At 47.8% G+C, this 24470-nt stretch overlaps 1 long non-coding RNA gene and 1 pseudogene across 1 annotated transcript; one reads left to right on the top strand and one right to left on the bottom strand.

The window, feature by feature from the left end:
* Nucleotides 1–147: 147 nt before the first annotated feature.
* On the top strand, nucleotides 148–1018 carry LOC120962094 (uncharacterized). Its single transcript, XR_005752912.3, has 2 exons — nucleotides 148–530; nucleotides 681–1018. It is a non-coding gene; the product is annotated as an uncharacterized lncRNA (long non-coding RNA).
* A 7549-nt stretch (nucleotides 1019–8567) lies between these two features.
* LOC109771525 (disease resistance protein RGA5-like) lies at nucleotides 8568–13947 on the bottom strand (annotated as a pseudogene).
* Nucleotides 13948–24470: the final 10523 nt, after the last annotated feature.

Below are 24470 nucleotides of genomic sequence, written 5' to 3'. Positions count from 1 at the left end.
ACGAGTTCATATGGTTGCTCGGTGTTGTACCATGCACTTTAATATTTGTGGAATCTTTTTCTGTCAATGCAAATCATGATACGTGCCTACTTTCCAAAGCAAGTGGCGATGGTAGCAGGTCGTCTGTAGTACGGGTGCTATCAGGAATTGATGAGTCGATGAGGTGCAGCTCCGTGTACTGTGAGATTGGATTGGAGTGGCCCTCCGTTTTTTGAACATTTGAATTTGCTGTGGGGACTAGGGGGGTTGGTGTAAGTCGCCCATGTTCTATTTAAACACTTGCTTGCTGATGCTTGTAAGCAGCACGCTGAGACGCAGCACGCTGGGCTTTCTCTCCCTCTAGTTTGCTCATCGTCCCCAGTCCAGCACTGCATGGCGCCCCTGCAGCTTTCTCCTCTCTCCTTGGTTTCGGCTGCCTGCTGCGCTCGCACGTCCGGTTCCAAAGGAGGGCGACGGCTGTGAGAACCCGTTGTTTGGTCAAGCGCCAACGTAGGAACGCGTCAGCGGCGGCCAGCGTGTCGCTCTCCAAGGTTGATAATTCTTTCGTTTCCTCTAAAAAAATGCATTTGATCGAAATTTTTGCCCGTGTCCATTATGTTGGGCTTTTTTTTCTGAACATTTGGTCCTGTTGCGTGTAAATTTTCTTGTACCCTACTAACCGAAAATTTCCGTGTCGCCAGGTCGCGGTGACTGGGTTTGTGTGCGAGCAGGTTGGGGAACACGACCCGCTGGTCAACACTGGCGGCTCGGTGCGTGCGCCGTGCTCTCATGACGGGGACGCTGCCTCCAGCACGTACGATGGATTCGCTGCCGTTGAACAAGATTCGGCCGAGGCGAGCAGCTCTTGCTTGAAGGCTCACATTTAGTAATGGAGTGCGCGAGCCGAGGAAAGCTCAATAAACATATGCCAACAATATGATTGTTTGCGTACATGGGTGTGGTGTGTTATGTCGTTCGTGGGTTTGTTTGGCGCTCAATGTATTTGTCTTCTCGTATGGAATAAAAAAAATTGTGTCAACGTTATGCTTAAATGGATGGGAGACGGCCATGGTCTCCGAACGTGTATCTGTGTGCATTAACCAAAAATCACTCTGTGTCGGGGGGTGCGGTACAGGGCCGATCAATGCGCGCGATGATCACACTTTACGGCATCTATTCTGCTCCCTGCAGCAGCTACACCACAGCTACGTCGCGTGCTGCGCGGCCCCTAGAGCTGATTGGACGTTATGGGCCAGGCTAGGTCCTTGCGTGCAGATGCGCCTCCACAAGCGAAGTAAAGTGGGATCAGCTGCTGTGCGTGCTCTCGTATGGACCTCGCCCTTCGTCGCGATTTTGTGTGCATGGGGGGGAGGGGGGGGAGCGGCGGCTTGCCAGTGGTGTGTGTTGGCTTGAGGTTTAGTAGCCTGCACACCTCTACCCTTGTGTATTAGTTGGAATTGCGTTTATGTCCGTGAAAAAAATGGTAAATATAGAGAATAATGTCACATTGGTGTGGTTGGGGCAGCTGGATTAATGCGCGGTTGCTGCAATGAGACAAGGAAATCACTTCCTGTGCCCCGCTCTGCGTCTATCTCTCTCGACTTCCGTCGCCACCTGGATAGCGCGTGCTCTGGCAGAGCAGGGCAAACGATTAAAACACTGCCTCTCCGCGCTGCAGCTCATTCACTCGCAAAAATCACTCTTCCTCTGCATCGCTCTCCCCCTCACCCTCACCTAGCAGGCGGCGACTTCTTGCTTCATCCCATCCGGGCAAGCCCAGCAACGTAAGGTATCGTTCGCCTCCCACCAACTGTTTTTTGGTTTCTTCGTCAGCTCGTTATTCTCTTGGAGGTTTCTTATTCGCTTTCGGTGAGCTTTGCGCGATTCTAAAACCCCAATCGGTTCAACTTGCAGTGCTTGTGTATGATGGGGCGTCTTGGGACGCGGTCGAACGCGGCCGCGACGGGCAGCAGCTCGAGCGCGGTCCCAAGTGCGAACACTTCGGCGCCCCAACCCACGGTGGCCGGAGATGAGAATGCGAGCGGCGAATCTGATACAGACTGCGGCAAGGTCCGGGTCATGAACTATCTATCCCCTAAGCTAGTCAATGCGGTCGTTGCTCGTCTCACTGATTCGCAAAAGAGGCTTTTCGCTGAGAAGGACTTTGGCGCCATGCTATCCCTTCCGGGGCTGCTAAATATAGACCGTCGGTACAGTTTCTGGAACGCAACTAGGATAGATCCGATTAGGAGAACCGTTCGTATGGGCGATGGCAGTTCCCGGCCAGTGACGGCTAATGCTATAAGGGATGTGGTCGGTCTGGGTACGGGCGCCAGGGACATCCCCTTCCCGCATGAGCCTAGCTGTGTCGATCGTGACGTCTTGAGGGATGTGTGTGTCGGTCTGGGTCTGGATGCATCGGTAGATAGGATCACATTGAGAATGCTAGAGTCGGTGCTTGCTTCCCCAGGCGATCTAAGTGTTGAATATGAGGCAAACAGGCAGTGTGCTGCGTTCGCTCTTCTCTGTACTGCTTGTTTGTTCAACCCTAAAGCAAACCGGAGGGAGGATCCAATAAGCCCTGAGGTGTTTGTTGCTGTGCGTGATCCATCAAAGATGTTTGAGTTTGACTGGTGTGGGTACATAAAAGCTGTAATAATGACTGGTGTGAGCAAAATGCGAGAAGATCTGGAAGCCGGTGCAACTATGGTGCACTTGCAAGGGTTCCTGATGGTGCCTCAGGTACCCAATCCATTCTGATTCGGTTCCTTCCTTTCATAAACTGTGGTGTGTCGTGGTCGCTGTTGGGTTATTAGTTAACCAACTCTGCCAGTTCTGATATGTTGCTTCGTCTCCTAAATTGTCCCAGGTGATTGCATTTGATGCGATGGTTGCTGGGCGGGGTTTGCAACCTGGGCGTCACCGGATGACGGTGTATGACGCTGAGGACTTCCGCCTGCTTGCTGCTCTTGACTCTGATCGTATAAGCAATGGAGGGCACCGGATGTACGGCAGAGCTAAGGTAATTGAAGTTTTACGGGGTGCTGAGGGCTTCCTTCTGTATGATATGCATATAACCTATTCGTTGTTATTGCGGTGCTTTATATATTGTAATAGTTATACTCATGCCCGTTTTGGTTTCCTCTTTGCAGATTAGGCCTGACGGTGCGCGGGGTGCTGCTGGCAACTTAGCGGCCATGGACATGCCTTGTGCTACAGAAGCTGTCCCTGACCCAGGAGCCGGTCCGAGCGAGAAAATAGTTTTGTTGTCAAGTGTTCCCGGGTGGCAGGCAGAGGTATTGTAACTGTGTGGAAGCTCGTGTAAGATTATGTCATTTTTCATTTCCCATCTTCCTAGTGTGGTGACGTGTTCCTGGGTGTGCAATTTCCATGTAGGTGGTTGAGTATTTGAGCGCCGTCATGCATGCACACATGTCCTCTGTTTGTGAGGAAAATATGAATTTGAGGAACCATGTTGAGTTTTGCATGACCAGTGTGCTCGCAATGATAGACAGCCGTAATGACAGCAATGTCAATTCGGTGAATGAGAGGCTTGGTGGTGCGATTTCAAAAGTTGTGTTTTGCTACAGGTGCCTATGAGAGGTGTGTTTTGCTTGCATCAGAAAAGAATGAATTTCCAGATCTGCTTTGTATGCTAATGTCGGGTAACCTCTATTTGTCTCAGCACGGACACGGCGATGCAGGTAGTCCACCACATCATCAGCTTTGTGCCTGGGCAACACCCGCTGAACTTGACTGAGGTGTGTGTCTGCAATTTACCATATGGCCGGATTATGAATGTTTACATATGAAGTTTCACTCATTCATATTTATGTGTGTGCAGGCTGCTTCGGTTGCTCTGAAGAAGAAGCTCCTTCGCGCTGTGCGCACCGCGGGCACAGGATGGGGGGGGGGGGGGGGGGGGGGGGGGGGACCATCGCGGCACGGCGGCGTCGATCCTAATTGTGCTTGTACGCTAGTTCGAACGAGAAAGTCAAAAAAGATCGGTACTGCGACAACGACTTCTCGCATGGGCCTTAAATACGTGCATGTGTGGTACGTAAGTTTACGTTATACAGTGTTCGTCGCAACGGTAATATTGTGTACTTCATTCTGCGCGTGCACAGTGCTCCGCAGGTGCGCCAGACAACTGTCAGCGCCGGTACATCAAATACAGCAAATACGAACCAGAACGCCCGCTCTCGCCGCTATATACGCCAAGTAGCACATGCAGCTGATCCAAATCGCGAAGCAGTAGCAGCCGTGGATGAACTGCGTGCAGCTGCCGCTGCGTGCAGCCCTGCACTTCTCGCACACGATACACACACAACAATAACAATAGTACTAGTACATAGAAGGGCGACGGTAGGCGCTGGGGGTTCGGCCGGTCTAGTCCTAGCCGCCCGATCAGTCTATAAATACCCGTTGGATCTGAGCCAATCGTTCTTCAACCTCGTGACGTAGATAGACAAAAGCACAGGGAAAAAGGTCGCGCTTGCCCGCCATCGTCAACGCTGCTCACCAGCGTCCCTGCCGCTTGTTCCCAACATCGCCCGTCCCTGGTTGCAGCGCCCCCCGGTTCGCCCAGGCTCTTGCCGGTTCGCCGCATGCAGCTCCCCGCTGGCGAAGGTCGCAGCTCCGGTGAACAGGAAAGGAGCCTGTTGAAAATGATTTATCCGAGCCCATGTACACAACATATTCAGAAACTTTCCCATGCTCTGCTACTGCTCCATGTACGCTGACAATATATAGAGTGGATCATGTAGATACAACATGCAGCGATTCAACACAAACTCGCATAGGAATTAATGTAGCAAAATAGTACAACATCTCAATTGTCCCTTTTAGAAATGCAAACAGTACTACAAGGAATAAATATTCAGTTTAATACAAATAAGAAACATTCAGTTTGATGCAAGAAACAAACCTACACATACAACAATAACAAGTGCATATAATCCCTGGCTGGCTAGTCAACGGAGCAGCAAGTAACAAGTGACAACTCCTGCCCACCATCAAGCCTTATTTTACCGAAAAAGGGTTTCCCCTGCTTTGTATACAAAGCAACCAATCGAGACATCCAACGATAGGTGCTGGGGCGGAAGCAACACAGTCACGCCCAAAAGAAAAGAAAGAGAAAATACAAGAGAAACAAATGCCGACAACGGCGGATCGACAAAGAAACGAAGAAGCCTCGTGACAGCTGCACCCACCAGAGATCACCCACCAAGCTCCGAGCCTCCGAAGGACCGGTACCAATCAACACCTCCAAGAAGGGACGCGACGATCACGACGCTGCTGCCAAGGGTTTCCCCCGGTACGCGATGAGGAGAGAGGAAGGGTAGCCCCGATGCCCTCCAGGAAGATCTGGCGGCACCCACAAGCGTCACCGCGTCGATGTCGGCCAAGCCAACAGGGATTTCTCCAGATCCCAACCTCCAACTCAGGCACTCCAAAGCTCGCCACCAAACAGACCCTCACCCTGCGCCAACCCGGTCACGAAGCTTCCCACGCTGTCTCACCACGGCACCGTGAAGCATGGTCTGCACAATGAAGAAGAGGAGCCTGGACTAGGGCAGCAGCACCGTCGGCACGCGGGAGGGCCCCACCTCCACCGTCGAAGACGGTAGCTGACCGGACGCAATAGCAGGAACACACCAGGCCCGTGGCCGCACAGGCCCGCCCGGGATCTCCGAGGCCCGTAAAGTTCTCGCCTTCGCGCTGCAGCCGGCACGCCGTCGGCTCCGCCGCCCCTGTCGAAGCCGCTCCCCTGCCTTCCCGCACAGAGAGCTGCCAAGTGGAAGCACCACCACCACGCGCACCGCCGGCCACCACCACCAGATCGTCGGACCGCCACCGGCCGAGCCACACCACATCCGCATGCCCGCGACGGAGAGGAACCACCGCAGCCGCCAGCAGCCCGAAGCCGGACCCCAGCCGCCGCCCGCAGCCCGCGCCGCCTGTCGGGCGGATCCCACTCCACCGCGCAGCCGGCCACGCAGCGCCATGCACTGCCGGAGGGCCGTGCACCGCCACGACACGGTGCCCCGCGCCTGCCCTCGATGGAGGAACCCGCGCCGTCCCCATCGCGTGGAGGAGGAAGAGCAGGCCCCGCCGGCGCCGGCGCCTGTCGGGCTTAGCCCGGCCACGGCCCCTGGCGGCGGCGAGGGAGGAGGAGGGGAGACCGGCGGCTGGGGGATCTGGGCGCCCGCCCCGGCCGCCTCGCGGGTGGCGGCGTGTGTGTGTGTGTGTGTGTGTGGTGGGGGGGGGGGGTGGGGGGGGGGGAGGGTTTCGCGAAGGGTCCACTACAAAAGGATACCCGGCCGATCCAACATTCCACTATCCATCAAGCCTTATTACAAATTTACAATACATGAGAAACCCGAGCAAAGCGTGAGCCTGCGTTATCTTAGAGATAAACGAGAAACAAACAGTTGGACGAGATAACTAGGAGATATCACAAAAAAAAAAGTGATAGCTTGATATTCCGGCCGGGAAGGAAATGTAGATGCCTCGATGTTCCTTGGCAGGTTAAATGTTGGAGTTACAATTCAGCATAAATGTTGGAGACACCTCAATGTTCTCTCATCATCTTGCTCCATAGAAAAGAATCGACTTCCCTGAAAATCAGTGTCTATGAGAATGGTTGAACTCCGGAAATTACTAGTTTGCCGAGTTAATCGAACAGTGCCAACATATCTTTACCTAATATTAAAAGATGGAGGCTTTCATAGTTCTCCATAAGTCATCCCTTTATATCCGTTGATTTTATGTTAATAATAATTGACGGCCGAGATTTAGACCTATTTTTTCTTTTATTTCATTAGGATAGACTAGAACAATTGTGGAGACCGCATCGCTCCTGGCCGTAACGTGGGAAAGCCGGAAAGGCACCCGCTTGGCCGTTCATGCTTGTCCCGTTTATGTCCTTTACGGACTATAATGTTGACCAGCCCAAGATCCTATATTTACCACCGTTCTGGAGGCGGAAAGAAGGAGCTGTGGCAGGTCAGGTAGATGGCGGCTCGGTGTCGACGTTGTTGCCCTCCCCTGCCTCTCCAGCCGCGGCGAACTCGGCAAACAACCAAGAGCGCAGCCTCCCCTCGATGGTGAAGTCTGATTAGATTCTAGCCCGAGGCCGTCGCGCCACCGCCGGCCTGCTAGATGACGCACATTGTGGCCTCCCACAGGAGTCGAGGTCTTAAGTTTGATCGGATCCGCAATGACGCTTCGTCTTTAGCTGCATGGACTAGCTCCACTTCGCGCACCAGCCTACCGTGCCTCCGTGTTGAGCCGCTTCTTGCCGCCAGCGGTGAGGACTAGCGGGATCCACACGAGCCGCAGCGGCGCGTCGTATTCCTTCGGCTCGACTGGCGCAGCGGACGCATCGAGGATTGCCGAAGAGGCAGGTCCAGAAGCCAACGAATAGTTCGGGATGGTGGAGACGCTGGGCTCGAGGTTGCAGTGGTCGCCGGTGCGGGACTCCTAGAAGGCATGGCAGAACGGTCGACGTGTGTAGCTACTACCCTCAGGTGTCCGGGTGTCCCAGCAATACCCATCGCCGTCGACTCGCCGCTTCGACATGGTGCTGGCTTGGCAGATGTTCAACGACTGCTCCGTGCATCAAAGTTCATCTGCGACGCCGCCTGGGATATTAAGGCACTGATCCACCTGGATTTTATTTGATTGAGGATTATATAGAACATGTAGTAAGGATGCAGACAAACTCGATCGTTGTGTATGCTGCAACTCTACGTAACATGACCCATATCGTCTGGCCGGGACATGCACCCGAATTTCTACGTGGGCTCCCATGCAGCGTTCTCTGTGAGCTTGTTCAGTAATGACGGTCCTTTTGGGGAAAAAATTGCGGCATTTATGCAGCCGACCAACGGGTATTGACTGTCATATCTTCATGTTAATTTGAGAAACTACTCATATATGCACAACGGAATTGATGGAGAATACTGATCGTGCAATGTTCTTGTCTTAGTGTGGTGTTTTGCATGTTGATGACGTAGGAGATCACGTGCAGGTTTGGTTTCGTTCAAGCAATGGAACCGGGGAGGGGCTCCCTGTTCTTCCAATTGACCAGTGTCGATGTATCAAAATTTGGCAGCTCCTCCCAAAACGTATTTTTCCTCAACTTGCCCGTTGTGTTTTTATGCTTGCCGATTGTTATAGCTCTTGCACCTGAATTACAAAAACCAACAGAATACTTATCATATTATGCTCAAATTTTAGAAATTTTATATTGTATGCAATTCATCTGATTTAGAACGCAGGCTGCAATCAGAATTTTCACTGAAAGTGTTTGTTCCCCTCTTTTTCGTCCATCGAGCGAGCCGTCGATCCGCTTGAGGTTAGCCGTCCAGTATGGATAATACTATGAAAATTTGTTACACAAATTAGCTTGACACTACACTGACATGGTGGGGCGGATGTTAATTATTTGAATATGTGATGTTCAGTAACTATAGTACTGTAGTAAATCTATTACTTCGCTTAAAGTGGAGACCAACAGTCTAGGGGGGCACCCACAATCACTAACAAAACATAGAAAAGTCAGATTTTATAAATGGAACATCTAAACTAAATTTGAATTGCACCATTGTGTTTGCTAAAATAAAATCCATAAGAAAAAAAATAGGTCAGTGCTTGCCGGTCGATCGGCCCTAGCTCTGGCCGGTCGCCTCTATCCGTCCGTTCACGCAGTCACAGCCGTTTGATCTTTTTTCCTTTCCATCATGCACACGCACAACTCCTTCCTTACGCACGTACTGTCGCCGTTCCGCTGCCCACGGCCACCGTCCTTGCCGTAAGTCGCAGCTCGCCATCCTTCGCTACAGCTTCCTGCCCCTCTCCGTTGCCACTGTTGCACCGTCGCCGGCCCGCCGCAGCCCTCACACCGTCTTCGCATTGCGCCATGCCGGTCGCAGCTTTTATAAAGTTAGGATATGTATTTGTTTGGTAGGACAATGTTCTGCAAAAAATGGTTTTTAGTTAAGGATAAAATTGTTATAGCTTTTATAGAACATTGTTCCATGTCCACAAGAAAAATGTTCTAGATTTAGTAAAAAATAATTATCCATATTTTCGGTTCTTGGTTAATGAGCCAGTCGTAATAATTAACCCAATATAAACCCTCAGTCCTTCTGTCTCTTAGATTACAAGTTTCTCACATTTACATCGTGGGTGCAGCACCTGAAACAATGGAGGTGAGAATAAACTAGAAAAGCTACAAACTGGACAATGCTTATATTTGTTAACCATTTTGCAAAGATGGTATGGCTAAAAGCACAATTGTCATATGTCTTTTAAATCATGCCTATTGGGCTAGGGGGTAACATAAACTTTCTCCCGTTGCAACGCACGGGCATTTCTGCTAGTAAAATTAAAGTACTTTACTTGAAGCTATATGCACCTCAAATTGTTTAATGCCCGTTCAGAAGGGGAATCATAACTACTCGAATAATGTTCAAAGAAATGTCGATAGAGCTCTGAATTTTCGAGTTAAATTAGGCATCTCCAGTTTTTCAATCTGCATACATCTAGGGTAGTCTTGCTAGAACCCAAAAAAGTAGGTAGTAAATAAAGTACGGTATTGGGCAAGCTACAACCCAAACAAGAACAGATGAACATCACCCAGTAGTTACTAGGAAGCAGATAAGAGACAGACTGGAGTCTGGAGACTGGAGGTGGAAATTTGAACGTACCAGCTGCTGGTCGTGGATGATACCGAGGATTATCCTACATCACTCGATACCCACTGTAATATGAGCATGGTTGGACTTGGGATGCATGTTGAGAGCGCTCCTAATGGCTGATTCTGCGCTTCTCCCTTCAGATTCAGTACCACCCTCGATCAGTACAGAGATTCTTTCAAGTGCTGACAAGTGCTCAATACCTGTAGGTGTGGCGCTCTCGTCCTGATTCCACTCCTTGGCGTTCAAACACATAAAGAGCCTCTGGACGTTAGGCATTGCCCCAGCTTGGAAGGTCAGGTGTGCCATGTTCTTCCACCTGACATCAAACCGTTTTAGGATTGCGAATGATGTCCCATCAAAGGCAATTGTTTCTTCCAAGGCTCTATCAAACGTTAAATTCAGGTCGACGAGGGCTGGTACCCCGCAAGAATACCAACACCATCATTGTCCAGCTTCTCAACAATGAGATCCAAGGTCTGGAGGTTATGTAATTCCCCAATCCAGTTAGGGACGTGGGACCTTTTCATCCTGTAGATTCTCACGAGATTGGGGGGAGGAGGCGACAAGGTTAGTGCGTCAGGTATCCAAGAATCACCGGATGAACTTAATTGCAGCAACTCGAGGTTACAAAGTTTTCCCAAAGAAGAGTTTAGAACATCCATGTCCACATCTTCAGAGAAACCGGTTCTGAGAGATAGAGTGGTCAGATTGGTGAGCTCTCCTAGGCCCTTCGTACTGTCGAGTGAACTGTGAAGCGTGTCAAACTGAGCCAGACGTTGTAGGGATTTCATTTTACCAATGCCCTCAGGCAGCCTTTCAACACTTGGAACATTCAGATCCAGCAAGCGCGGCAGGTGAAAAATATCCATTGGGATACAGGATCCATCTATATCAAATGTTTCCAACTTTTGTAGTCCTCTAATCTTCGATGGTAGCTCACAGTTACCACAGCCACGAATCTCTATATGTCTCAACTGATATAACTTGCACAATCCTGTCAGGTCGATTTTCTGGTTGTCATCAACAGAATTAGATCTGAAGTCGGCAATAAACACTCGAAGATACATGAACTCAGCCAGAGGAGGTATATTCATGGAGCCTCTCCAATTTGCAAATGATTGCACTTGTGACATACTAATGTCCCCTGGCAATGTTGCACAGTCCAAGTTGAAGAGCATCCGACGAGGCTTTTGAAGCACTCCTGTAATGGCCTCTGAGTTGTCTACTATAGTGATAAAATTCTCTTGTGCCGACTTGTACAAGATAAGATCCGACAACATGTCATGTAGTTTGCAAGATCTCACTGACCCATCCGTGTGAATCCATACAGGCTGAATAAGGCTCCTGTTGACAAGCTCATTGAAATAACTTATCGCAGTCTGTTCTGGGCTTTGTCTACGTGCTTTACTAACAAAACCTTCAGACACCCATAGTCTTACCAACTCGTGCCTAGATATTTCAGAGTCCTCTAGAAACATACCAAGATACAAGAAGCATGTCTTGAGGTGGTGAGGAAGATTCTTGTAGCTTAGGTTCAAGATCGGTCTCATTGCTTACAAGGTGAGGTTTGTGCCTGGCACTGACCCCAAAGAATTCAGTACATGTTTCCACCTCTCCTTTCGGTCAGAACTTCCACTTGCTAATAGGCTGGATATGCTGATGATTGCAAGTGGCAAACCACCACATTTCTTGAGAATCTCAACTGAAACATCTCTGAGTTGACCCGGGCAAGCTTCTTCACAGCAATTTCCTTGAATCTTCTTCACTAAGAGGTTTCATTTCCAGAATGTTCTCATGGTGACTGAAACAACATGCCTCAGCCACACTCCTGATTCTTGTTGTTACTATTAATCTACTACTAAGATTATTTTCTGGGAAAGCACATTTAATAACACTCCACGCTGATATGTCCCATAAATCATCGATGATAACCAAGTACCTGCATGAAAATCAGTATAGCGGTAAGTAAAATATCAAGAAACTACCAAATTATTTTAAAAAGGTTTCGAGGTAAGAAAAATTATTTCCAGCCAATTAAATATTACTTCATATAGAAGAACATAATACTTTCTCCGTCTGAGTTTGTTAGGCTTCTTTGTATTTTGCAAAGTCTAAGTGACATGTCATAAAAATTATATTGTTTGATTTGTATGCAAAAGAACTGTTCAATGGTATTATTTCTGCTACATTTAAATCATATTTTGTGACGTAAATGTATGGTCAAATTTGGCCTAACAAACCCGGACGGAAGAAGTAATAAACAAAACTAGCTTACATTCAGTTTTAAAGCACATGGTTTAACTGTCTAAGCAAGTACCTATGATGTCAAGGCGTCACATGTTTCTTATTAATTCAGTCTCCCCTCATGCGGCACTCACTGTTCTTTTCCCCCATGTTAAATGAAAAATCAGATAAGGTTGATGCTTTGTAGCTAACTTAATGTATTAAGTAGTTGGTGATAGAGATGTTTCTGCTGACAACACATGAAATGAGACAAACATTAATTTAATTTTCTATGATAGAGAAAATGAACTACAGATAAAGTCCAAAATGTATGCTATTATTTGAAATTTCATTAACAAAGATAAAAGTCTTATGTATCTTTAGGAAAATCTTGGTATTGGAGGCGCATGGGAACAACTGCAATATACAAAGTATGAACAAGTACCTCTTATTTTCTAGAATTTCTCTGAGTTGGTCGAGAAGAAAATTTAACTCGCAATCTTGAAGAGATTGTCCATACCCAAGTTGGGTTAATAAACTATGCAGAAGTTTACGAATATTTGGCTTTTGAGACACTGGCACAAACACACCACAATGAAATCCCCCCTTGAGCTTATGGTATACCTCATTGGCAAGTGTGGTTTTACCCAAACCTCCGAAACCAACAACTGATACAACCTTCAACTGCTTCTCCTCATCTTTTAGCCAACTGACAAGCTCGATGGTTGGGCCCTCCATACCAACGAGTTTAGCTGCATTTGCATAGAGTGTGACAACTCGTTGGTCAACTGCCACATTGCCTGATGTGGGGACATCGAGCTTGTATCTTTCACGCCGTTCACTTGTTTCATGCACAAGTTTCTTGATGTCCTCGATCTGGCCAGCAATCCGATGGCGGGCCCTTGAAGTTCTGAGGCGTTGAATGGTGTCGTAGACAAAGCCAGATTTTTTGCTTTTCTCCCCAACCTTGCACATGAAGTCATCGATAATATCCTCAATGTCATAAGACATCTCCCTGACCGTGTCCCTCCACCTCGCAGTCTGTATATCCAGCTCATCCACATCCCCAAGGCTCTCTAGAGCATCCTTCATGCTGCTAAGCTCATCGCTGATGTACTTAACCTCCTTCCTCAAGTTCTTTAGCTTGGCGAACTCCTCCCCCATCAGGGTGGCCAGCTTACGAAGGAGAGGGTTCATCACCCCTATTGAAGCGCTCACAACTATTGCAGCCATATCTGGCTGGACAAGGATCTATCTTGGCTTCTCTAGTTATGATTGCACTGCGCCTGAAACATTTAAACAAAGCCTTCTGAACAGTCCAGCCATACAAACGGGTTTTCTTTTTAATTTCCAGCAATTTTAGAGCAAGAGTATAATACCTGAGCTGGAAGAGTGATTCACTTGAAAGGCGAGCTTGGAATGGCTGAAACAATTTCAGTTGCCGCCATTAATCGGGAGCGAGAAGCATATTCCAGAAGCAGTCGTTTCTTCGAGGCCTGCTTACCGTCGACTGAAATGATGGATAGTTCGAAAATACAGCGTTAATTAACTTCAATGTTTGTGCTCTAGATCCAACCGGCCGGTGGTTGACCCTCTTTGCTAAAGCAAAAAAGAAATCCAGATCCTCCCTGAGATGAAAAGACAGTGAACTCCAGATCCACCCCGAGATCGAAAACCAGTGAAACCATACCACTTAACTAAACAGTGCGAATAAAATAGAAACATCCGATCTGACAACGAGCAAATTATGAAACTAGAAGACGACGCTGGACTAGAAACAGGGAGATAGACCTGAGCAGGTTTTTGGCGGAGAGATGGAACAAGTGTCATGAGCAGCCTCCCTGTCGTCTCCGGCGGAGGTGCAGCAGCAGGGGCGTGAGATGGTGGAGAAGCTGGAGCAGCAGCAGGGGATGAAGCCGCTTGTTGACCAGGGCGAGAAAAACCAACGCGGAGGAGGAAGAAGAGATTACAGGCTCAATCAATCAGTAGTGGAGCAGGTTGCATTTTCTCTGTTCGGTTTAGCTCCTGCAATTCTCTCATATTTCCATGCTAAGCTTGTTTACTTTGCTAATTTCTTCAGTCAAGACCTGGGAATTTTCACTTTCCCATGTTAAGGTCCTACGTGCAAATAATTCCTTCCTTAGTGGCATAAAACTAGAAAAAAGCAGGGTCGATAGAAAAATAGGTGCAGGAAGCATCTTGGCCATTTCCATGTCCACTTGTGCAAAACAAAACATCTCAATCTCAAGGTGGTTCAGACATGTCTTCTCCCTGTTTTTTAACGGTAACTAATACTGTACGTACCTCAGCTGGTGTGTATTAAAACATTGAGAGCAGGCAAGGCAAACACGCGTTTGTGCACAAGCTCGGCTATTCCATTCAAACGGCCCCACGTCAGTTTTTAAAAATTCTGGCTCACGCACTAACATTTTCTAATTTGTTTGCTTTGGTTTAGTGGAGAGCGAAATATGGTACTCCTCTTCAGCACACATATCATGGCACCTGGGGATGCTGACAACAACCTTCTTAATGCACCCTCATTTTGAACGCTTAACCGTGATGTGCTTATTTCGGAGTCCATATTGTATTGTAGTGTGAAGTGTGTCTGTTACTCGGTCCAAATTAGCATGTGTGTAATCTGATAGATCCTTTGGATCGGTGTAGGCTAGTGATCCCGGTGAACCTACCTTCTCCTTGTCCAGATGAGGAACTCCCGGTGCCGGCCACATGGTGACGGTGGCCGGTGATGGCAGAGAGTGGATGGCGGCGGTGGTGGAGCTTCCCGTCGGCCTAGCGCAAGCCTAGATCGGATTGGTGTGTTGGTGGTGTTGTGGTGCACGGTCAACCTCGTGATGCATGCCCCGGCACCCCACCTCTTTATATTGCGCTGGCGACAGGGGCCCAGCAACCATGGTTTGGTTGGGCGCCCCCGACCAGGGCGCGAGTCAGGGGCCCGTTCGACCCGTTGGGTTCAAACGGGAGAGAGATCAACCTAACATTCTCCCCCTTGATCTCAACTTTACTTTTAACCTTATACTTTCTAGTTTATTTGTTTCATCACATATTGGTACATAGAGCATGTTTCATCGTCACAGCTCAATTGCCGATAGAATCATTCAGCTACAACATACGTTTTGTTCAGAAACAAATTCTGTTTCTTTTGGGCCTATCCAGGAATCATAAGGCTTTCCCTTAAACCCATGCCGGCTAAGTGTTCCTTGAACACATTGGGCGGTAAGCCTTTCGTTAGCGCATCCGCAAGCATATCTTTTGTCCTTATATGCTCGAGACTTATAGTTTGATCCTGGGTTTTATCTTTCACAACATAATACCTTATCTCTATTGTTTTGGCAGCAGTACTCGACTTGTTGTTGTGAGCATAGAATACAACAGGTTGGTTGTCACAGTACATCTTTAGTGGTTTGTGAATACAATCTACCACTTTCAAGTCGGGTACAAATTTCTTTAGCCATATCGCCTGCCCTGTGGCTTCGAAGCATGCTATGAATTCTGCATACATCGTGGATGATGCAACTATCGACTGTTTGGAGCTTTTCCACGAAATAGCTCCCCCAGCGAGGGTGAATACGTATCCTGACGTGGATTTTCTATCATCTTTGTCCCCCGCAAAATCTGCGTCTGAATACCCTTTTATCTCTAGGGAATCACTTCTCCTGTATATTAGCATGCAGTCATTTGTGCCTTGCGCATAACGCAATGCTTTCTTTAGCATCTTCCAGTGCTCTATGCCTGGATTGTCTTGATATCTACCGAGTACCCCGATGATAAAGGCTAAGTCAGGGCGAGTGCACACTTGTGCATACTGTAAGCTGCCAACTGCCGAAGCATATGGTACTTCTTTCATTTGATCGATCTCGTACTGGTTCTTGGGACATTGGAATTTCCCAAAACTATCGCCCTTGACTATAGGAGCAGGTGTTGCTTTACTCGCATGCATATTATACTTTTTAAGAACCTTTTCTAAATATGCTTTCTGCGATAGTCCTAAGACTCCATTGTTCCTATCTCGGTGAATTTCTATGCCCAAAACATATGATGCTTCACCAAGATCTGTTATGTCAAAATTTGAGGATAAGAACTTCTTTGTTTCTTGTAGTAGACTAACATCACTGCTAGCAAGCAGGATATCATCCACATACAAGATTAGGAAAATATATTTCCCATTTTCAAACTTTGCATAAATGCAGTTATCCTCAATATTTTCTTTAAATCCAAAACTTTTAATCGTTTGATTAAACTTTAGATACCACTGCCGAGAGGCTTGTCTTAATCCATAAATGGATTTCTTCAGGCGGCATCCCATATTTTCCTGGCCTTCTATGATAAAACCCTTGGGTTGTTTCATGTAGACCTTTTCTTTTAAATCGCCATTCAGAAATGTCGTCTTAACATCCATTTGATGTAACTCTAAATCAAAATGAGCAACTAATGCCATTATGATTCTGAAGGAATCCTTACATGAGACCGGAGAAAATGTCTCATTGTAATCTATCCCTTCTCTTTGTGTAAATCATTTTGCCACGAGTCGTGCTTTATACTTTTCTACATTCTCTTTAGAGTCATACTTAATTTTGTAGACCCATTTACAGCCTACTGTTTTGGCTCCTTTAGGAATTTCCTCTAAGTCCCAAACATCTTTGGAACTCATCGATTTCATCTCTTCCATTGCCTTCATCCACTTCGATGAATGAGGGCTTCTCATGGCTTCTTCATATGAGGTGGGATCTTTTTCCATATGAACCATTTCTGTGTTATAAACTTTAAAGTCAGTAGAAATAGCTGACTTTCTTGGTCTTGTAGACCTTCTAAGGGCCTCAGTTTCTGGCACATTCTTTGCCTGAACTTCTGGCACTTCTTCTAAAATTTGCTGCTGCACCTCCCTTTCATGCTTAACAACAGGTTTAGTCGGCTCCTGACAGATAGGTTCCGGGTCTACTCCCATAGTTGTCATGGGTGGAGTTGCAACTGGTAGTGAGAAAAATGGCTCCTGAATCATCGGATTAGGTGCATGCACCCTCTTCTCCTCAAGATCAATTTTCCGAGCTACCAAGCTCCCCCTCATCATTTCGTCCTCTAAGAAGACTGCATGTCTCGTTTCTACAGACATTGTATATCTGTCTGGGCAGTAGAAACGAAAACCCTTTGATCTGTCTGGATAGCCAATGAAGTGGCAACTCTCCCCGCAAAAAAAAAGTGGCAACTCACTGTTTTGGGATCTAACTTTGCAATGTTTGGATTAAACATTTTGGCCTCAGCAGGGCACCCCCACACCCTGAAGTGTTTTAGGGAGGGCACCCTGTAGGAGATATGCCCTAGAGGCAATAATAAATGATATTATTTATCTCCGAGTTCATAATTATGTTTATGTTCCATGCTATAACTGCTATGGTTCTCGAGTCTGCAATAACCACGAGGCTCGGAGGAAGACTCATATGCACGTGTGGAATAATAAACGGTAAAATGTATTCCTAGTCTGGCCTCTAAGACTGGCTCAAGTGTTGCATGATGGTTATGTTTTCCTGATCATGGGCATGTCTATGTCAGCAACCTTGAGGGCATAATGTTAAGAGAACATTTGTGTTGAATCGACCCGGCATGATGTTATGCTATAAGATTCATTCGTCACAAGTTTATTGGTACATAACACAGAGATGGTTAACGTTTGCATGATTCCTTAGACCATGAGAGTATCGAGTTTCTTCATGCTTGCTTCATGAACTTTGGGGTTTGTTAAACGTCATCCGTAAATGGGTGGCTATTACGGCGGCTTACAGGTTCATGGAAAAGTGTGTCAAGTAACTTGATAGCTCAAGATTGGGATTTGCTCCTCCGACGATGGAGAGATATCTCTGGGCCCTCTCGGTGTTACGGTATCCATCATCGTCTGGCCAGACACTTTGTGATTTGATCACGGGGATGCCGGAACACGATAACGAGAAAAGAGAACAATACTGGTAACGAGGTAACTAGCATAGTGGACAAGTTGTTGATCCACGGGAATGCCAACATGTCTCACCTCGGGTATTTGTAACATATCGCGAAGCAACAGGAATAGCACACGACAACTGGAGGTTCACTCGAATATTTATTCGTGTGGGTATAGGGGTCAATATGGGTGTCCACGGCTCCGATGTTGATCATTGATCGGAAGGGGTTCCGGGTCATGTCTATACTTCACCGAACCTATAGGGTCACACACTTAAGGGTCATCTATCTGCTGAATACTAGACAGGGAGTCTGAGAGAAAATCACCGAAAAAGTTTCGGACACCGAAAAGTTTCGGACAGCGGAATCGTACCGCAAAGAGAGGTCATCGGATAAGTTTCGATGATACCGAAAAGTTGTTTCGGGATACACCATTAAGTCAAATTGGTTTCGGCACATGCCTGATAATTCTTGGAGGATGCCAGAATCATTCTGGAAGCTTTTTGGAATTTTCTGAGATAAAAACCGGAAATGTTCCGGAGCTGCCGGAGCCACTTCAGATGCGTTTCGCAGATGAAAATCACTAAAACCGGAATTGTTTCGGAACGCGTTGAAAATCATTTTAGTGGGTACTAGAAATGTTCTTAGCCCACATAAATATTTTCAGTTCGATCAGACGCTGAAAAATGTCGTCGTGAATAGTGAAAATCAGCTTTATGGTTACTTTATGGAAAGCCACCTTTTGGGGCTTTGCTCCAAAAGATCTTGGGGATGACATGGATGGATAGGAGCCATTTTTTGGGCCCCTCATGGGGGTGTGGCCGGCCACATGGGGTATCCCCCCTTGGGGACCCTCTTGTTCCTTGGTTTCACTCCTAGGCCCTTGTGGAAGGACTTCATTCATGTGCATTTTGGGTTTTTTGTGAAACTACCCTACCCCCTTGGGATTTCCTATAAATAGAGGTGGAGGGGCAGCCCTCCACACTCATCCCTTGCTCTCATACACATGCCATGCATTATCTGGCTTCTTCTCTCCCTCCCACGAAAAGAGTTTCGTAGGGCCGTAAGGCTGTCTGGGTTCCGGCAGGAACTAGTTCTGGACGGCGAAGCCCTGCCGGATAGATGACACCGTATGTGTGCAACTCTGTAGAGAGATCGTAGTTTCGGTCTTAGTTCGTGAGTGCCTCCCGAAGGGCTGTCCGCGTGACCGTCCGAGTTTCGAAGGTCCTCCCGAAGGGCTGTCCGAGTGACCGTTCGAGTTTCGAAGGTCCTCCCGAAGGGCTGTCCGCGACACCGTCCGGGGGGCTGTTCGACCGCCTCCTGGAGGGCTGTCTGAGGAGCAGATGAGGGTATACATCCTCGCGGTTGGGAGGTTGTAAATCCTAGCTGCGGGGATCTGCACCGCCGATCGTCATCGACTCTACTTCCCGCTGCGCTACGAGTCGGTAACGAAAAAGATCAAACCATGTATGCAGTCTCCATAGTGGTCCTGGGCTGGTGCGTAGGTCGGAAAATTTTTGTTTTCTGCTGCGTTCCCCTACACACCCTTCCTATCCATAGCTCGTACGGCATTTTGGGCACCGATTTGCTTGGTACTCTATTGAGAATGTGAATGGCGGTTTTAAGCGCCTCCATCCATAATCCCAATGGCAAGTTGGAATAACTCATCATGCTGCGCACCATATCCATAAGTGTACGGTTGCGCCTTTCAACTACTCCATTTTGCTCAGGCTCGCCCGACATTGAATACTGGGCTACTATGCCAGTCTCCTGCAAGAACTTCGCAAAAGGTCCAGGGACTTGGCCATATGGAGTGCGCCGACCGTAGTACTCTCCCCCACAGTCGGACCTTACTATCTTTATTCTTTTATCATGCTGATTTTCAACTTCAGCTTTGAATATTTTAAATTTATCCAACGCTTTAGATCTTTCTTTGATTGGATAAATATATCCATAGCGAGAGCAGTCATCTGTGAATGTTATGAACAAGTCATATCCATCCACACTTTTCACCGGAAATGGTCCACAAATATCAGTATGAATGATTTCTAGTGTGCCTGTGCTATGGATTGCACCTTTTTTATTTGTTTTACGTACTTTCCTTTAATGCAATCTATGCATTGTTGTAAGTCTTAGAATTCTAACGGAGGAAGAATTTCACTTTTGACTAATCTTTCTTTCTCCCCTTCGAAATATGGCCCAAACGACAGTGCCATAATTTCGATGAGTCGAATGTTCTCTTTCTTTTCTTTTGTCCTTTATTCACGCGGAAACATGTTCATTCACATTGCATACAGAATGCACTTTTTCACGAAGTGATAACAAATAAAGCTCATCGTGTAGTAAAGCATCACCCACATAAGCATTATTATACCATATGGCACACTTGCCATGTCCAAAATAACATTCATAATTATCTTTTTCCAAACATGAAATGCTAATTAAGTTTCTATTACATGAAGGAACATTAAGAACATATCTAAGTAGAAGCTTGAATCCATCAGCTAACTCCAAGGAGATGTCGCCGACAGCTTCAACTTCCGCTTGAATTCCATTTGCTACTTCAATGCCTCTTTCTCTTGTTAGCGTAGTCCGGGTCGAATGGAATCCCTGTAAACAATTTGCAACATGAACAATTGCTCCTGAGAAATCCACCAAGTAGATTTCGAAAACTGTGTGTACAAGGATTCATTAACTAAGGAAACAATGTTGTTACCTTGCTTTGCCATTAAGGACTTTAGCCAGACAGGACAGTCTTTCTTGTAATGCCCGGTCTTCTTACAGTGGAGACAAGTGTCTTTGTCCACTGGGAAAGGCTGTTGCTGACGCTGACGCTGATGCTGATAGGGAGCTTTTCCTTGTGGCTTTGAAGGAGAACTTTTGTTGTTTTGATTGTAATTCTTTTTCTTGTGATCTTTCACATAGTTGAGTGAACCACCATGTGAGGCTTTGAGTCTATCCTCTTCTTGGACACACATTGCTATTGTCTTTTCAATGTCCCATGTTCCAGGTGACATATTGCAGTTTACAACAAAAGTTTCAAACTCCTTTGGCAGTGAAGCCATGACCAGGTGGACCAGGAGCTTTGGTTTGATCTCCAGATCCTCATCCATGGGCTTTAGCTTTGCTGCCATATTGCTCATCCTGAGGATGTGCTCTCTTATTCCATGACTACCACCTGTGTAGCGTTCTGTCACCAGTTGCTCTAACACCTGGGTGGCATATATCTTTGAAGAGCCAGTGAACTGGCTCTTTATCTTTGTAAGCAACTCCCCTGCGGAAGTGCACTCTGCAATGGAGCCCACAATGGTGCTCTCAATTGTATTCTTTATAAATGCCATGCACTTTTTGTTTGCATTGACCCACTTTTGTTTTCTATGATGCATGACATCTCCAAGGAGCATAATCGCCCCTCTTTTTAGCCCACGCAGCATCATCATCAGTGGCCTCTCTTACTGGCTCTGTAGGTCTGACCGGCTATGGTTCATCCACAACCCAGTCCAGGTCAGCAAGGACAAATACCAGGTCAACTTTCTTCCTCCACTCAGTGGGATTGTCACCTCTGAGCGTCGGAACATTTTTTAGGCAACTCATCAAGTGAAAGCCTCCTGAAGTCACAATTTAAGTGACATCAGTATAACAATCATATGCATTAATCTAACGTTGGTCAAATTGAACATACAATTGTCTACCGTTGGGCAACATATTACAAATAAATGCACCTTAAATTCCAATAATAAAACATGATCATGTTATTAACAACGTTGGTCATAAAAATAACATAATCATATTCATCACTTTAACATGCTCTTAAGAAATTTAATTCTATCTAAACTTTTATTTTCTTTGTAAAAGAGCACTATTAATTATTTACACAGCGAAAAAACATGAATGAAAATTCATGAACTTTTTATTATTTACATAAACTTTTCTTTGACCGAATAAAAAATCATGAACTTTATTATTTTCTTTACAAAAATTCATGAACATTTATTTTCGGAAAAATTTCTATTTTCATATTCGGCAACTTTTCTATTTTCTAAACAAAATTGTCGTTGGAAAAAATTGCATAGAAAAACTATTTAAAATCTGCCCAGAAACTGGAATAGAACTATTAAAAAATGAAAAAGGAAAACTGCTGCACAGCCGTCCTCAGCACAGCTCCTGCGGCTGCTGGCCTTGGCCCAGCGCGCGCGGTGGCGCCCGCAGCTGGCGGCCTCGGCCCAGCTCGCGCCTTCTCTTTCGGCCCAAACGGCCCACTGTGGCGCTAGGGTTTCGGTCGCAGCCGTCCGATGCGATCCGGCGGCCAGCTGCGGATCTCGCTGGGTCAAAATCCAGCCTCGGTCGATCCGGCCGAACCCTAGCGTCATTCCGCCCCCGCACTCCTCTCGCCCGCTCGTTCCTCTCTCGCCCGCTCGCTCGGTGCGGGCCACAAGCCACTCCGGCGCAGCGAGCAAGGGCGGAGCGGCGAGCCTGCCCCTTCCCCCGCCCCTCACCGATTCCGCGCGAGAGAGAGAGAGACAGTGGTGCGCATCGAGGCTCCCTCTTTTGCTTTCCAGAAAGAGGAAGAGGAACGCGGCCAGATCGCCCCGTGGCCATCCTCCTCGCCGGTCGCGCGTCCTCCCTGGCGGTGAGCGCCCCGCCGTCGAGGGATTTGGCCGTGGTGCTAACCTTCCCCTCTTTTTTTCTTTGTCTTTTTCCTTTCTTTTTCGGCGAGCAATTGCTTGCTCCGGTGGTTCTTCTTCCGGACGCCTCGGCTTGCCGATGCGCGTCCGAATCGAGAGGAACGGCGCGGCCTTGCGGCGGTGCGATTTCTTTGCCCTTTGCCCCTCTTGTTCTTTTAGGGTTAGGGTTCATTGGGGGGGACTCTTTTCTTTCTCTGATATTCTTTTCTACCGAAGATCTTAGCCTTGCATGGCTCTGAAACCATTGATAGATCCTTTGGATCGGTGTAGGCTAGTGATCCCGGTGAACCTACCTTCTCCTTGTCCAGATGAGGAACTCCCGGTGCCGGCCATGGTGACGGTGGCCGGTGGTAGAGAGTGGATGGCGGCGGTGGTGGAGCTTCCCGTCGGCCTAGCGCAAGCCTAGATCGGATTGGTGTGTTGGTGGTGTTGTGGTGCACGGTCAACCTCGTGATGCGTGCCCCAGCACCCCACCTCTTTATATTGTGCTGGCGACAAGGGCCCACCAACCATGGTTTGGTTGGGCGCCCCCGATCAGGGCGCGAGTCAGGGGCCCGTTTGACCCGTTGGGTTCGAACGGGGGAGAGATCAACCTAAAATAATCATCGTTTCATTATGCAAGGAGCTCGACATCATCAAGCTTGCCCAAACTGTTTGGTCTCGTTCGACCTTCGAAGATGTGAAGTCGGGGATGGCGCTCTTGGTGCATCCCTGATTTTAGGCGCTCAACCTTTATGTTCTTGGCATAGGTTCCCCAGTAGAACTTCCTTCTGTTCTCTGGGGCACTCTTAGTTAAGTTGAATGTGTGGATGTTTTATGCTTGTCATATGGAAAATGAACATCAACCTGTTTTTTAGCCTGTGTGTGCTCTGTAAAACCTTTTTTTGTGTGAAAATGATCCTGATCAATTATCGAAATTCAATGGAAGTACAAAGCATCTCGAAAGTAATAAAAATTACATTGAGATTTCAAGACCCCGAAATAACTACTACTGTCGCCAGAACGAGCCACCGAGCCGCTGTCGCCGCTCCCCTACCGGAGTCGGCTTGACCTTGTCAATGACAGCCGGGAAGTCTGTTGGGGGACGTAGCAATAATTCAAAATTTTCCTACGTGTCACCAAGATCAATCTAGGAGATGCTAGCAACGAGAGAGAGAGGGAGTGCATCTTCATACCCTTGAAGATCGCTAAGCGGAAGCGTTACAAGAACGCGGTTGATGGAGTCGTACTCGCGGCGATTCAAATCGCGGAAGATCCGATCTAGCGCCGAACAGACGGCGCCTCCGCGTTCAACACACGTACAGCCCGGGGACGTCTCCTCCTTCTTGATCCAGCAAGGGGAGAGGAGAAGTTGAGGGAGAACTCCAGCAGCACGACAGCATGGTGGCGATGGAGCTCGTGGTTCTCCGGCAGAGCTTCGCTAAGCACTACGGAGGAGGAGGAGTTGGAGGAGGAGAGGGCTGCGCCAGGCCAGGGGTAAGGCTGCCCTCCCACCCCCTCACTATATATAGGGGGAAGGGGAGAGGGAGCCGGCCCCTCTAGATGGATCTAGAGGAGGAGGCGGCGGCCAGGGGAAACCCTAGATGGGTTTGGGCGCCCCCACCCCCTAGGAAACTTGCCCCCAAAGCCGGGAGGGGCGGCTGCCCTAGGGGTGGCGCCCCCACCTCTCCTGGTTACGTGAGAGGGGTTGGGAGGGGCGCAGAGCCCTTTAGTGGGCTGGTTTGCCCCTTCCCCTTGGCCCATAAGGCCCCCCAACGCTTGTCGGGGCCTCCGAAACCCCTTTCGGACATGCTGGCCATAGCCTGGTACCTCCGGAACAATTCTGGACTCCAATACCCTTCGCCCAATATATCGATCTTCACCTCCGGACCATTCCGGAGCTCCTCGTCATGTCCGGATCTCATCTGGGACTCCGAACAACCTTCGGTAA

Source organism: Aegilops tauschii, chromosome 3 (genome assembly GCF_002575655.3).
Source record: "Aegilops tauschii subsp. strangulata cultivar AL8/78 chromosome 3, Aet v6.0, whole genome shotgun sequence".
NCBI classification, from domain to species: Eukaryota; Viridiplantae; Streptophyta; class Magnoliopsida; order Poales; family Poaceae; genus Aegilops; species Aegilops tauschii.
This window is presented reverse-complemented; position numbering and strand designations above follow the sequence as displayed.